The sequence below is a fragment of the Palaemon carinicauda genome, chromosome 12, assembly GCF_036898095.1.
Source record: "Palaemon carinicauda isolate YSFRI2023 chromosome 12, ASM3689809v2, whole genome shotgun sequence".
NCBI classification, from domain to species: domain Eukaryota; kingdom Metazoa; phylum Arthropoda; class Malacostraca; order Decapoda; family Palaemonidae; genus Palaemon; species Palaemon carinicauda.
The window spans coordinates 5,563,149-5,579,057 of NC_090736.1; positions in this window are offsets into that span (position 1 = coordinate 5,563,149).

Consider the following 15,909-nt stretch of genomic DNA (forward strand, 5'->3'; position numbering starts at 1 on the left):
TTATATTTATTATATATATAAATACTACATATTGTTGGTGTATATTATAAATATTATAATTGATTATATATATAGATTATATAATAATATAATATATATTTATATAATATATATATATATATATATAATATATATATAAATAAATTTATATGTACATATTTATATATATATTATAATTATATATAATATATATATATATATATTATATATACTATATATATATATATATATATATAGATATATATATATATATATATATCATATATATGTATATATATATATATATATATATATATATATATATATATATATATATATATATATATATATATATATATGTGTTGTATACATATATATATATATATATATATATATATATATATATATATATATATATATATATATATATATGTATGTATATATATATATATATATATATATATATATATATATATATATATATATATATATATATATATATCATTACATTGCTATTAATCATAGAAAATGTAAAGTTACCTCAATCACCACCCACCCATTACACCCAATGTAGTTGGTAACAGGTGACGGTAATAAATATTAAATGAAGCGAACAGGTGTGGTGGCCTGGCCTCTTCACAAAGACATAAACATCAATTGTTATATTTTTTCTTTTTTGTACCGTAACTAATGGATCTATACACGTTGGGTACTCGTCCATCCCATTATCGATTAACTATTTTCCACTGCATCAGCTGGAATCGTTTGGAGATTGTACCATTGAAAGGTTTTTTTTTAAATTTTTTTTTCTTGTTTTTTTTTTTCAGGGTGGAATTCGTTTTACCTTTTTTTCTTTGAGCAAGTTAATTGAAGCAATAGGTTGTTATGAACTATTTTCGTAAATTTTGTTATGGCAAAGATTAGGTCTTTTATAACCTTCATATTATTATTATTATTATTATTATTATTATTATTGCTATTATTATTATTATTTTTATTATTATTATTGTTATTATTTTATATGTATTATTATTATCATTATTATTATTATCATCATTATTATCATCATTATTATTGATATTATTAATATTTTTATTATTATTATTATTATTATTATTATTATCATTATCATTATTGTTATTAGTATCACTTACTAAGCCACAACCCTAGTTGGAAAAGCAGGATGCTGTAAGCCCAGGGACTCCAACAGGGAAAATAGTCCAGTGAGGAAAGGAAACAAGGAAAAATAAATTTTTTGAGAAGAGTAACTACATTAAACTATCTCATATATGAAATATAAAAATAAGTGGAAGAGAAACAAGACAACGAGTGCCGAGTGTACCCTCAAGCAAGAGAACTCTAACCTAAGACAGTGGAAGACCATGGTACAGAGGCTATGGCACTATCCAAGACTAGAAAACTATGGTTTGATTCTGGAGTGCCCTTCTCCTAGAAGAGCTGCTTACCATAGCTAAAGAGTGTCTTCTACAAGAGGAAATTGGCCACTGAACGATAACAGTGCAGTAGTTAACCCCTTGAGTGAAGAAGAATTGTTTGGTAACCTCAGTGTTGTCAGGTGTTTGAGGACAGAGGAGAATAAGTAAAGAATAGGCCAAATTATTCATTGTGTGTATGTGTGTGCATGTAGGCAAAGGGAAAATTAAACCGTAACCTGAGAAAAGGATCCAATGTATTACTGTCTGGCCATTCAAAAGACTCCATAACTCTCTAGCGGAAGTGTCTCAACGGTTGGCTTGTGCCCTGGACAACCTACCACCTAGCGTTATATTGAGTGATCTTTAGTAGAATACATAACCCTTTCATTTTACATAGTTTTTCCACATTACGTAAGTAATTTCAACCCTATGAGTTCATTGATGTCACAAATTCACATATGTTTATGAAAATCATATTATTATTATTATTATTATTATTATTATTATTATTATTATTATTATTATTATTATTATTATTATTATTATTATTATTAATCATTATTATTATTATTATTATTATTATTATTATTATTATTATTATTATTATTATTATTATTATTATTACCAGCGAAGCTACAGCTCTAGTTGGAAAAGTTGGGGCCCCTTGCCCCAACAGGGAAAATAGCCTAGTGAGGAAAGGGAACAGGGAAAATAAGATATATCAAGAAAGACATCTTTTGCCTGTTTTAGAAATGGATTTACCGAACCAAGTATCTTTCACGCACACAGTAGATTAACCATTGCAATTTACTTCAGTTTAATGTTAAAAAAATAAACTTTTTAATGATACAGTAGTACGACCTAATTTTAAACTATATATGATTATGTATTAATTGTAGATTTTTGCCAGTTATCACTGTAGCAACTTCTTTAATTGAGACAAGATAGTTTATTTTTCTTCTGTAGATTCTGTGAATTTACAGAATTAGGAGTAAATACTACAATACTACTTAAAATGTTATGCGATTGTACATTAAAGAATATTAATTGTTTTACTGAAGTAAGTGACCTTCACATACGTGGATACATAATCACACATTAAAATGCACACACATACTCAGGCCCACTATTGTCTTATTTCTCTTCCTCTTGTTGTTTTGAAGTTTTTTATAATTTATGTAAGAAAAGATTGATTGTAATGTTGTTATTGTTCTTAAACTTATCTTGTAGTTTATGTCTTTTCCTCACTGAGCTATTTTTACTGTTGGGGCCTTGGACTTATAGTATCCTGCTTTTTCAACTAGGGTTGTAGCTTGGCAAATATCAATGATATATATATATATATATATATATGTGTGTGTGTGTGTGTATATATACATATAAATATATATATCTGTATATATAATATATATGTAAATATATATGTAAATACATATGTAAATATATATATATCTGTATATATATATATATATATATATATATATACAGTATATAAATAAATGTCTGTGTTTATATATTACGATACCAAGAATATAAACTCAACCCTAAGCATATACGACCACAAGCAAATCTGGTTAATATATTTTGCACGTATTCCTTATAGACCCTAATACAGGCACTTTCCTGAAGCACTTTCTTGAATATGAATTGGGTGTTTGAGAACGGATATCCACGTTCATAAGCGTATTAACATCACGCATATATTTAAGCACTAATTATATATTCACTTTACGTTTGTTTACTTGACACTCAAATACATTCCTTATTTGTAAGGAGCTAATTAGATATCTAATTCTCTTTGGACTTGTCTTAGTAAATAATTTTCCCTTTTCACAGCTTCACGTCTTTAGGTCGTCTGCTGATTAAATGTCACTTCCAGTAGAGCTTTTAAAAGCTTTAAATCCTGACGGGATAGGCGACCACAAGTCATTTTTAATAAGGCCGAGGCATCGTCAGCCCTCATGTTAATTCCTTCAAACGATTGTCTCCTGCGTTTAGATCGCGAAGAAAACAAATTGATTTCACAATATTTATATATATATATTCATTAATTCATAATGTTCCAATCACTCTAAAAGCAAAACGACAAGAGAGCACAAGCACTATTCGTCTTGCAATGTGCTTGACGTCTCTCCTCTACCGTCGTGCTGGATGAGGTCGGTCGGCCATTTTGTCTTCCTTTGGTCCCCCCGTAATATCTGGCACCTGAATGAAAGTTAATTTTGACCTTTAAAAGGAGCTTATATCTGCTAGGTCTCTAGTTTGTTGGCATTACGCTTTGCCTTCGTGAAACGTTTAATTGCAGCAACAACACAGATAGTAAAATCCACACCTTCGGTAGTTATAGTGCCAATTCATTCACTGCGTCACACCCGTCGGAAGTATGAAGAACGCTTCGACCCGTCCATAATCAAGACAAACTTCAATTTTTTCCTCGCGATTATTCGATTCAATATTCCAACTAGGAACATCTACCTAGATATAGAATTAATTATATCTAGGTAATGAACTTCGGTTAAATAATCGTTTGTATACTTAATCTAGGTAGCGACTTCCGGTTAAATATGCGTTTGGTTTCATCAACAGAGTGCCAGGTTGCGCAACTCGACCTTCGCTTCTTGTGACGTGGCACTGCAACTGCTTTATTGATTTTCGACAGGTTATTCATCACCAGTTATTCATTTTTCACAAGATGGTTCCACAAAGAAAGACCCCTTTTCGTCGGATGAAGTGTTAAAACCAAATTAATATTCTAAAACATTTGGTAAAAACTAAAACAAAATTTTCCCTTATTGGTTTTCGATAGGTTATTCATCTCCAGTTATTAATTTTTCACAAGATGATATCACGAAGAAAGACCACTTTTCATCGGATGAAGTTTTCAAACCAAAATATTATCCTAAAAAATTTATTTTTTCCCAGCTGTGGTGAGATAACATCCATGTTCTATTTAAAGGTTTAAAGGCTGCTCACGAATGGCTGAAGCAAGGGACTGTGGCATTGCCCAATTAAATAAGACAATGCCTTAGAAACTGACCATATATTATTATTATTATTATTATTATTATTAAATGCTGAGCTACAACCCTAGTTAGAAAAGCAGGATGTTATAAGCTCAGGGGCCCCAACAGGGAAAATAGCCCAGTTGAGGAAAGGAAATAAAGAAAAAGAAAATATTTTAAGTATAGTAACAACATTAAAATAAATATCCCATAAAAACTGCAAAAACTTTAACAAAACAAGAGGAAGAGAAACTAGAGAGAAGTGTGCCCTATTGTACCCTCAAGCAAGAGAACTCTAACCCAAGACAGTGGAAGACCATGGTACAGAGGCTATGGCACTACCCAAGACTAGAGAACAATGGTTTGATTTTGGAGTGTCCTTCTCCTAGAAGAGCTGCTTACCATATAAATATGATCAGCGCCTAAAACCCATCTCCACTCAAGCTAGGACCAAGGAGGGCCAGGCATTGGCTGCTGACGACTCAGCAGGTAGACCCACCCGTAGCTCACAAGGATGAGGAGATTGCAGCGACCAAAGAAACTCCACTCAAGCTCGGACCAAGGAGGGCCAGGCATTGGCTGCTGATAACTCAGCGGATAGACCCACCCGTAGCTCACAAGGATGATGAGATTGCAGCGACCAAAGAAACGAACTAGTTTGAGCGGGACTCGAACCCCAGTCTGGCGATCACCAGACAGGGGCGTTACCATGAAAAACGAAGTCGGTTTTTGCATATCGGTAATTTTAGTCGGGCGCTACACAATGATAAGGACACTAGCACGTAGAGGGATTGATATTTTATCAGTAATATTTCGTTATCTCAACAATGTCTCCCGATCAGCGAACAGAGACTTTTAAATTTGATACACACCATAGGAAGAAATGTATCGTTTTCAAGACAAACTTATTTTCTGAGTCATTCTAGATCTATTTAAATTTGATAATATATATATATATATATATATATATATATATATATATATATATATATATATATGTATATGTATATATATATATATATATATATATATATATATATATATATATATATATATATATATATATATATATATATATATATATATACAAAAGGCAAGAATACACACATATATATAAATGGAGTTCGGCGTATTTTTAAAACGTTGCCAGGAGAGACAAAAATCTACGGTGCCTATGCAGGGAAAGTAATTGGATAGGCTCACAAAAGCAAACACACACACACACATATATATATGTATATATATATATATATATATATATATATATATATATATATGTATATTTTATATATATGTATACATACACACACACACACACACATATATATATATATATATATATATATATATATATATATATATATATATATATATATATATATATATATATATATATATATATATATATATATTCAGCCGTTACTAGTCCAGTGCAGAACAAAGATCTCAGATATGTCCTCCCACTTGCGTCTGTTTACGGTCTTTCTGTGCCAGTCCACGCCCGCAAACTTCCTTAGTTCGTCGGTCCATTGTCTTCTCTTCCTTCATCTGCTGCTTTTAAAGTCTGTAGGGACCCATTCTGTTGTTCTTAATGTCCATATATTGTCTGTCATTCTCATTGTATGGCCTCTCTCTCTCTCTCTCTCTCTCTCTCTCTCTCTCTCTCTCTCTCTCTCTCCTCTCTCTCTCTCTCTCTCATATATATATATATAAATATATATTTATATATACAGTATATATATATGTATATATATATTTATATATATATACAAATATATATATATGTGTATATATATACAGTATATATATATATATATATATATATATATATATATATATATATATATATATATAGAGAGAGAGAGAGAGAGAGAGAGAGAGAGAGAGAGAGAGAGAGAGAGAGAGAGAGAGAGAGAGAGAGAGAGAGAGAGAGATTGAAATCGCAGAGATTATTTTTTTTATCTGCATTGCGTTACGTTATTGATCATTTTCAATACCCTTTTTATAATAAAAAAAAATAATCGTTTTGTCGTATCATCTTACTATTTATTAGTCCTTTCCATTGAATCTCTCTTATAATACAATTTTCCTTTTTCCGCCGATCAGTCTGGTGTTTCGCGAACGTCATTTCGACTTTACATTTATTTTCCGACAAAATTCTATTGGAATATTTACTTGTTTACAATAAGCGAATACCGTAAACGCTAAGAAACCCCGTTTAAAGATAATCCCGGTGTTACGGTATATCTACTGTATTCTTATCTCGATAGACGTGCATGTATCCCGGAATGAAATTCAAATGTATATTTATATGATAAATCTAGAGTTCATTCAATATTCGTTCTACTAATTAAAATCACTGTTATGCTTTGCACTCGATTCTAAAGAAAGATATCAATAAGGCATACACTGTTAAAAAAAGAAACTAATTTCAATCGGAAATTCTCCGTAAAAATATACTGTTCTCAGCTGTATTTCAGTTAAATCCAGGCGACCGTAAATTTACCATACTTCGTTATTATACTTCACGGATTGGTGACCGTAATGTCACTCATTTACGTCAATATATCCTTTTTGAAGACGGTGAAAAATCCTGGAATTAGTATTGCCTAGAATATACCGTATTTTGATGGAAATTTTTAAGTTTACTACTGAAAAATATATATGCAAATGAATCAACCTCCGAATTCGATTAATCTTCCCTACGACGGAAAAGGAAACCCGGGTGAGCTAGCTTCGTGCGGCGCTGAAGGCGGAGTTAGACTAGTTGTAGTAGGGACGCTCCGTACCTCCGTCAACCTTAGCCAGGCTCCGACGGGAGCATGCGCTTAGGGCTTACCTATATAGCCACACCTCCGCCGCGGAGCTCTCTCTCTCTCTCTCTCTCTCTCTCTCTCTCTCTCTCTCTCTCTCTCTCTCTCTCTCAGTGTATCTGTTCTTAGTATCTATATTTTAAAGTTTCGTAATTAGACATTAATTTCATCTCTCTCTCTCTCTCTCTCTCTCTCTCTCTCTCTCTCTCTCTCTCTCTCTCTCTCTCTCTCTCTCTCTCTCTCTCTCTCAGTGTATTTGTTCTTAGTATCTATATTTTAAAGTTTCGTAATTAAACATTAATTTCATCTCTCTCTCTCTCTCTCTCTCTCTCTCTCTCTCTCTCTCTCTCTCTCTCTCTCTCATTGTGTTTTCATGGTATCTATATTTTAGTGTCGTAATTCAACATTGATCTCTCTCTCTCTCTCTCTCTCTCTCTCTCTCTCTCTCTCTCTCTCTCTCTCTCTCTCTCAATGATGATTACCCAAATTCCAAGAAAACTCTCTTTTATTATTATTATTATTATTATTATTATTATTATTATTATTATTATTATTAGCCAAGCTACAACCCTAATTGGAAAAGCAAGATGCTATAAGCCAAGGGCTCCATCAGGGAAAAATAGCCCAGTGAGGAAAGGAAATAAGTTTTTTTATAGTTTATTTATGAAATATTTGTATTGATTTTGTTACTGTTTTAATTTTTTTTATTCATTATTTCTCATGTCGTTTATTTATTTCCTTATTTTACGTTTTTTTTTTCACTGGGCTAATTTTGCTTGTTGGAGCCCTTTTGGCTTATAGTAGCTTGTTTTTCCAACTAGGGTTGTAGCTCAGCTAATAATAATAATAATAATAATAATAATAATAATAATAATAGTATTAGTAATAATAATAATAATAATAATAATAATAATAATAATAATAATAATAATAATAATAATAATAATAATAATAATATCGCTTTATTTTTTGATTTCCCAGAGTATCCAAATACGATCAATGTTTAAATCCTTTGTAATTCAGAATAATAAATTAAGAGAATCATACTTAGACAATCTGAGAGAGAGAAAAAAAATTATTAGTAAAAATTTTTCTCACAATTTTCGATGACTAATTTTCTTTTTTAACTTGAATAAAACACCATGTCGTGTCCAACAATCTTGTATATAAAAAAATTCAAAGTTATATACTCTGTTGAAAAGAATTGTGATTTTAATCGGAAATTCCCCACAAGAATTTACTGTTCTCAGCCATATTTCAGTAAAATACTGGTGACCGTATTTTTTACCCTACTTTGTTATTATCATTTACGGGTTGGTGACCGTAATACCATTCCTTTACGTCAATGTAAAGAAAGAAAAAAAACGTAGGAACGTAAAGAGTAGAGGTCCCCTTTTTGTTTTTGTTTCTTTGTTGATGTCGGCTACCCCCAAATTTGGGGGAAGTGCCTTGGTATATACAGGAAGTGTATTCTGTAGGGTATGCTGTCAACTTGGGAATATATGTATGTATGTATTTACGTCAATGTATCTTTTTTTTTAAACGACAAATTCCTGGCAACATTTATTCCAGGTATTTTACCGTTTTATTTTACGGCTAATTTTATCAGTGTACGTTGTATATTTAAAGAATGCTGAAGCTTCTGTCTGTGTGCAATCTACATCGTATATTACTGTGTATTTTTAAAACCCAATTTTCTTTTTATTCGCCAAAATAAGAAGGAAATTCACTCGCAAGTTCACATACGTGATTTAGTGTTCAATGTTCTCTTGTTTAAAGGTCGCTCATAAATGGCAAAGAACAGAGACATTGCCCTATCAAGCAGAACAATTCCTTTGAGACTGTCCATGTATATGATCAGCACCCTAGCCCACTCTCCACCCAAACTAGGACCAAGGAGGGCCAGGCAATGACTGCTGATAACTCAATAGATAGACCTATAGGTTCTCTCCCCCCGCCTTAGCTCACAAGGATGGTGAAGTTGAAGTGACCAAAGGAACTAACGAGTTTGAGCGGGACTCGAACCCCAGCCTGTCAATTACCATTCAGGGACGTTATCACATCGGCCACGACAAAATCTCATAGTATAGACCAGGCTAACCAAAGGCATTTTAATACGATCTTAAATGAGGAAGAATAACTAAAGAAAAACACATAGAAGGCGTTGAAAGCATGTAAACTATAATCTAATATATATATATATATATATATATATATATATATATATATATATATATATATATATATATATATATGATATATATATATATATATATATATATATATATATATATATATATATATATATATATAAACGGATTTTGAGCGAAGCGAAAAATCTATTTTTGGGTGAGATAGCCATGACGTCCTGATGGAAGGTTCCTTTTTGGTAGCTTCCTTGGGTATATGACTACTAGGATATTCCCAGAGAATTAAACCACAGGTTATCACAGAATTCTTACTTCTGGAGCGAGTATCCTAAAGGTTTCCCTTTAAGACATCGTATATCAACAGGGGACACATGTATTAACACGCCACATAGCTATCTGCACCCCATATAGAGTTAACACTTCGATATGGAGGGGCGGAGAATAACTGGGGAGCTGTTCCACAGTTACACTCGTCCGTGGCTACTTTTGGTACTCGAAACGTAAACAAACGGGCGCCATTGCTAAATAACGTCACGTCCGTCCTCATCCTGATGCCAGCTGCTTGCTAATCTCCATGATACAGCAGGACAGGGCGGGGCCTGAAAGGCTGGACTAGAATAGCAGGGAGGGTCCATCAGGACGTCATGGCTATCTCACCCAAAAATAGATTTTTCGCTTCGCTCAAAATCCGTTTTTTGGGCTCAAGCCATGACTTCCTGATGGAAGAGTACCAGAGAATCAATGTATCGTGGTAGATTTCCCCTTATAGAGTAAGTTCCAAGGGCTTTGAATAAAGGTAAGCATTGTGACCTCGATAGAGGTTCCGTGGGGATGCAACTTCCTGACCCCCTGGCAGAGAAGTCCCAACGGTCCATACCAAAGTTCAAAGTGGTCATCGAAGGGCTACTCACCTTGTGGAGAGTACGTGAAGAACTCAGAGACAAGACAGAATGGTCGATATTCGTGTAGGAACATTCTCAATAATAGATAAGTGGTGGTTAGGTACTATATTTCATAGCTAGAGAACAGTCTGGTCTCGAAGATATGGCGCTAGTAAGTATTCAATTAGGAATATTACACAGCATAGGTGAGTATATAATACGGATAGAACCTATTATTCTTCTTATTTCAAGAGAAAGGGGATAATGAAACTATGACAACCATGTATTTCATAGTATGAATAGGAGCGGAGAGAGACGCACAAGTAATAAAATAGAAATTTTATTTCACAATTGCAGGATATAGTAATAATAAATGCAATAAAAGATGTAAAGTTAATTTACAAATAAATTATAATGTACTTAGCAATGAGAAGACTTCGCTCTTGAATCTGAAAGAAAATTTCATATTATTAGAAAGCACAAGTTCCATAGGAACGTCAGTCTTTAATAAGGAAAAAACACATCATGCTCTAGGCATGTGGCACTCATGTGACGACTATGACATTTCACCTTGTAAAGAACAGTCTATGAGAAACACCAAGTGTCCATGAAATCACTACGTATCACACGAGGGTCAACATAGGCACCCGAAGAGTTAAAGTCCCAAGTAACTCACTGTTCTATGCAGAGTTAACTGCAGGTTTCATAACACTACCTGCGGCTACCACGGAATGTTTGACTTCATGCACTTGCTTCGCGTAATACTTGAAGAAAATGCGCGAAGATTTCCATCCTGTGAAGCTTTTGAGGCTTTCGAAATCCATGCTCTGGAAAAAATTCAGAGACGACGCGACTTTTCTAGGATCGTGACCTGCGGGTGTACTGTCAGGATCCGCTCTGCGAATGAAGTAGGTGATTTTCGCTCTTAGTTGTTTCAGTGACTGGTCGCTACCCGATATTTCTCCTTTGAAGAGTTGGCCTCCACCAAAGTCAGAAGTTCTTCGAAGATAGACCTTGAGACTCTCTACCGGACATAGAGAGACATCTTCTTTCAGGGGGCAGATTCTCCAAGGGCCCCATCTCTTGGTGGGTAGTTCATTTTTCGCGAGAAACGTCGGATCAGGGAAGAGGGTAAGGTCTCCTGAGTCTGTAAACATGATGTGACCCTCGTATCTTGATAATGCCACTATTTCGCTGACTCGGGCTCCTGAAGCAAGAGCAAAAAGAAATATAACTTTTTGAGTCAGATCCTTGAGAGGGCACGAATCGTTGTCCAAGTTGGAAGCAAAATGAAGCACCTTGTCCAGGGACCAGGAGATAGGTTTAGGCGGAGGTGCTGGGCGTAGACGAGCGCATGCCTTCGGCAGTTTATTGAAGATATCGCTGGACAGATCAATCTGGAAGGCGTACAGTAGTGGTCTAGTCAAGGCCGATTTGCAGGTAGAAATCGTGTTGGCTGCTAAGCCCTGTCCATGAAGGTGAATGAAGAAGGACATGCAGAAATCGATGGTGATTTCCATATGATGTTTTGCCTTGACGAATGAGACCCACTTTCTCCAGGATGATTCGTATTGCCGTCGTGTGGATTCGGTCTTGTATTCCTCGAGGAAGTCTAGACTTTTTCGAGATCCCAAACCTTTTCTTCGCGGCTAGGGAGAGAAAATCATGAGATGAAGGTCCCTGACTTTCGATGATGAAGCGAAGACAGTGGACTTCTGTACTTGCTGGGAGAGAACTGGGCCCGGGAGAGGGATCAGCGTGGGCTGCAGCTCCAGGACCAGGGGGTACCAATTGCTCCGGGGCCACTTGGGAGCCACTAGGGCCGTTGTCCCTTTGAAGGTTCTCAGCTTGGAGAGGACTTTCAGCAGAAGGTTGGTGGGAGGGAACAGGTAGATCCTGGACCATCTGTTCCAATCCAGTGACATGGCGTCCACTGCTTCTGCCTTGGGGTCCTCGTACGGGGCCACATAACGAGGAAGTTGATTGTTGTCGCTCGTTGCGAAGAGATCGATCTGAAGTTCCGGGACTTGGTGAGAGATGAAGGAGAAGGATCTTGCGTCTAGAGACCATTCCGACTCTATCGGGCTTGTCCGAGATAGAGCGTCCGCCGTCACGTTGCGGAATCCTTGTAAGTGAACTGCAGACAGGTGCCATTTCTTCTTCTCTGCCAGGCGGAAGATTGGGAGAAGCACCTGATTTATCTGGGGCGATCTCGAGCCCTGACGATTGAGACATCGGACTACCACCGAGTTGTCCAGAGTCAGACGAATGTGGATCGAGGGAGGCGGAGAGAGTTTCTTCAGGGTGAGAAGGACTGCCATGGCCTCCAAGATGTTGATGTGAAATGTCTTGAATAGGGGAGACCATGTCCCTTGAACCTGTTGTTGGTGGGAGTGACCTCCCCAACCCTCCAGCGAAGCGTCCGTGTGGATGTTGAGTGATGGAGGTGGATGTTGAAGAGGAATGGACCTTTTCAGGGCCTTTGCTTCCGACCACGGCTTTAAAAGTAACCGAAGTCTGTTTGGGAGCCGTCTCTTGAGGTCTCTTTGAGCGATGGATGCAGAACGTCTCCAGACTCCCGTGGCATCTTTTAGCTGTGCACACAGCACTGGGTTTGTCACTGAGGCGAACTGTAGAGAGCCTAGAACTTGTTCCTGCTGACGTCTTGAGATCCGCTTGGATTTCAGCAGTTTTTTGACAGACCCCGCTATTTCTTTCCTTTTCTTCTGGGGAATGGAAAGGCGGTGTGACTGAAGATTCCACTGGATTCCTAACCATTGGAACTTTTGAGCTGGAGAGAGGCGAGATTTCTTGGTGTTTATCTTGAATCCCAGGTGTTCTAGAAACTGGGTGACCTTGTTGCAGGATCTTAGACAATCTTCGGGCGATGTCGCCCAGACCAGCCAGTCGTCGAGGTAGGCCATTACCTGGACGCCGCGGAGGCGAAGCTGTTGAACGATGGCGTCTGCCAGCTTTGTGAAGATCCGTGGGGCCACGTTGAGCCCGAAGGGCATGGCCCTGAAAGCGTTGCTTTTCCTTTGGAGTTGAAATCCTAGGTAGGAGGAAGCGTGGTGGTTCATTGGAACGTGCCAGTAGACATCCGCCAGGTCTATCGAGACCGTGTAGGAACCTTGAGGCAGAAGGGTCCGTATCTGTTGAAGAGTCAGCATCTTGAACTTGTTGTTCGCTATGAACTTGTTGAGGGGGGATAAGTCTAGAATGACTCTGAGTTTGTCGGAGTCCTTCTTGGGGACGCAAAACAGTCTCCCTTGGAACCTGGTTGACTTTACCCTCTTTATCACCTTCTTGTTCAAGAGTTCTAGGACATATTCTTCCAGAAGGGGGGTTGACTGTTGGAAGAATTGCTGGAAGGTTGGGGGTGGTTGAGTCCAGCTCCAGCCTAGACCCTTCTTGACGATGCTGTGTACCCAGGGATCGAAGGTCCAACGATCCTGGAATTGGCGGAGTCTTCCTCCCACTGGAAGCACTTCATTGCTTCTGGCTTCCCGAGGGTTTACTACCTCGGCTGCTAGCTCCCTTTCCTCCTCTGCCTCTGGAGGGACGGTGAGATGCATCTCTGCCTGCACCTCTGTTTGAGCCTCTACCTTTGGGACGAAAGGTAGTTGACTGCTGCTCAAATGCAGGGGTGGACACCGGCGACTGTGACAAGACCGGTTGGGTGACCAGTTGAAAGGTCTGTTGTGGCTGAGCTGCCACTTGGGGAGTAGCGGATCCCGGAAACTGCCGTCTCTGTTGACGTTGCTGGGGTTTTGGCTTTGTGGGTTTCCTCTTAGGTTGAGGGCCGTCGTCCTGAGAGGATTTCCTTTTCTTCGACATGCCCCATTTATGGAGAAGATTCCTGTTCTCCGTGGCGGCCTTGTCGGTGATCTCTTTCACTAGGGAGGAGGGAAGGAGGTGTTTACCCCAGATGTTGAAGGAAATCAGCCTCCGGGGTTCGTGTCTCACTGTAGCACTTGAGAACACGAATTCACGACAGGCTCTACGAGCCTTCGTGAAGCTGTACAGATCCTTTACTACCGTTGCCAGATGTGTCTTGGCAAGGACCATGTAGTAGTCAGGGACCCTAGTGTCACAGGCCATGACTTCGAGCTGTACTTGGAGGGACATAGATGCGGCGAGCCTTTCCTTCGTATCATGTTCCTGACGAAGGAGATGATCGTTAAGTTTTGGGAGGTCCTCGTTAAACTGACGACCAGCGAAGTCAGGCTCTAGTTTCTCCACCACGAAGGTTGACTGGACGTCTTTCCAGTGTCTAACATAAGGGGGAGTGGTCAGGGAGAAGGGCCTGCACACTTCCAGTCCAGGGCAAGATTTCCCTTCTTCCACTGCCTTATGTACCGCAGTGAAGGCCTTTTCTAGAAAGGGGAAGGTCGCATCGTCTGGTGCGACATAGGTCGGGTGCTTTTTGCTAAGCGCCGGTAGTTTAGAGCAGGTGAAGCCCCTACTTTTCACCGTGTTGGCTAACATAGCCTGGGCCTTCGGGAGATCGATCATGATAACCTCCTTTGGTTCGGTCTCTTCTTTAGAGGCGGGTTCGGACCTGAGTCGGACGTAACAGTCCAGGTAAGCCTCAAAGTTTGGGAAGAATTCCACTTCTTCCGGCGTGATCGAGCTGACCTTCTCGCTAATAAAGATCTTGCCCGTGGTGATCGGAATGTGCTCGGCATATCTCCATGGGTTAGTAACCGAGCATGCAGGGAGGTCCTTAACCGAAATCCTTTTCGGTTGCTTCGAACTTCCGAGGTTGGACCTGAAGAACTCATGCGTCTCGCGAAGTTTCTTATCCATGAGAGCTTCAAGCATCTTGAAGATCTCCTGAGTGTTGGATGGGGTAGGATCTGGGGTAGCGGATGTAGAAGGGAGTGGTACATCCGTCGGTGTAGGAGTTGGTGTAGGGGTGGAAGCTGGAGCGACCTCATGCTCCGACTCAGGGTATTCCACCTGATCTTCCTCATAGTCGAGTTCGTCGCCCATGAGGTTCCTCTCCGTGGTCTCCGACACTTCCGATATACGTTTCACGTTGTCGGAGTCTAAATGGCACTCATACATGGACTGAGCCATGACCACATCCGGTTCCACCACTATCTGAACGCTGGGAATCTGATCACTAGGGACCACTGAGTCTTTTGATGCCTTCGGGAATAGCAAGGCCCTCAAATCTTCGGTGGCGAGATACGGTCCGGTGGCGTTCTTCTGGAAGCCACGCACCCACTTGCTTAGCTTCTCTCGAGCAGTGTCCCTTACCTCCGCTGAAGGAGGATCGTCGAACGCTTCGACCAGACGACTCTTGCAGACTGTACAGTGCTGCGGGTCCCAGAATTTCAGGTCGCCTTTCTTATTGGCGCAGGGGGCGTGGGTCCGACACGCCGTGTGCCCGTAGAAGTGCGGGCACTTCACTCCACAGAAGTTGTGGTCACACTTGATGTACTCCTCCTGTAAAAGAAAGAGGTCATGAGTATACGGAAGTCATAAGACTGACTTACATTACTCTAAAGTTAAATTTTTAAGTAGTTAAACTTTAACTTAACAGTAATTAATTTATAATATTGTAATGTTAAAGAGAGGAGCGGGAAAGGAAGTAGATAGACACATACTTGTGCATCCCGCCCAGCTGGTTACCGTAACCC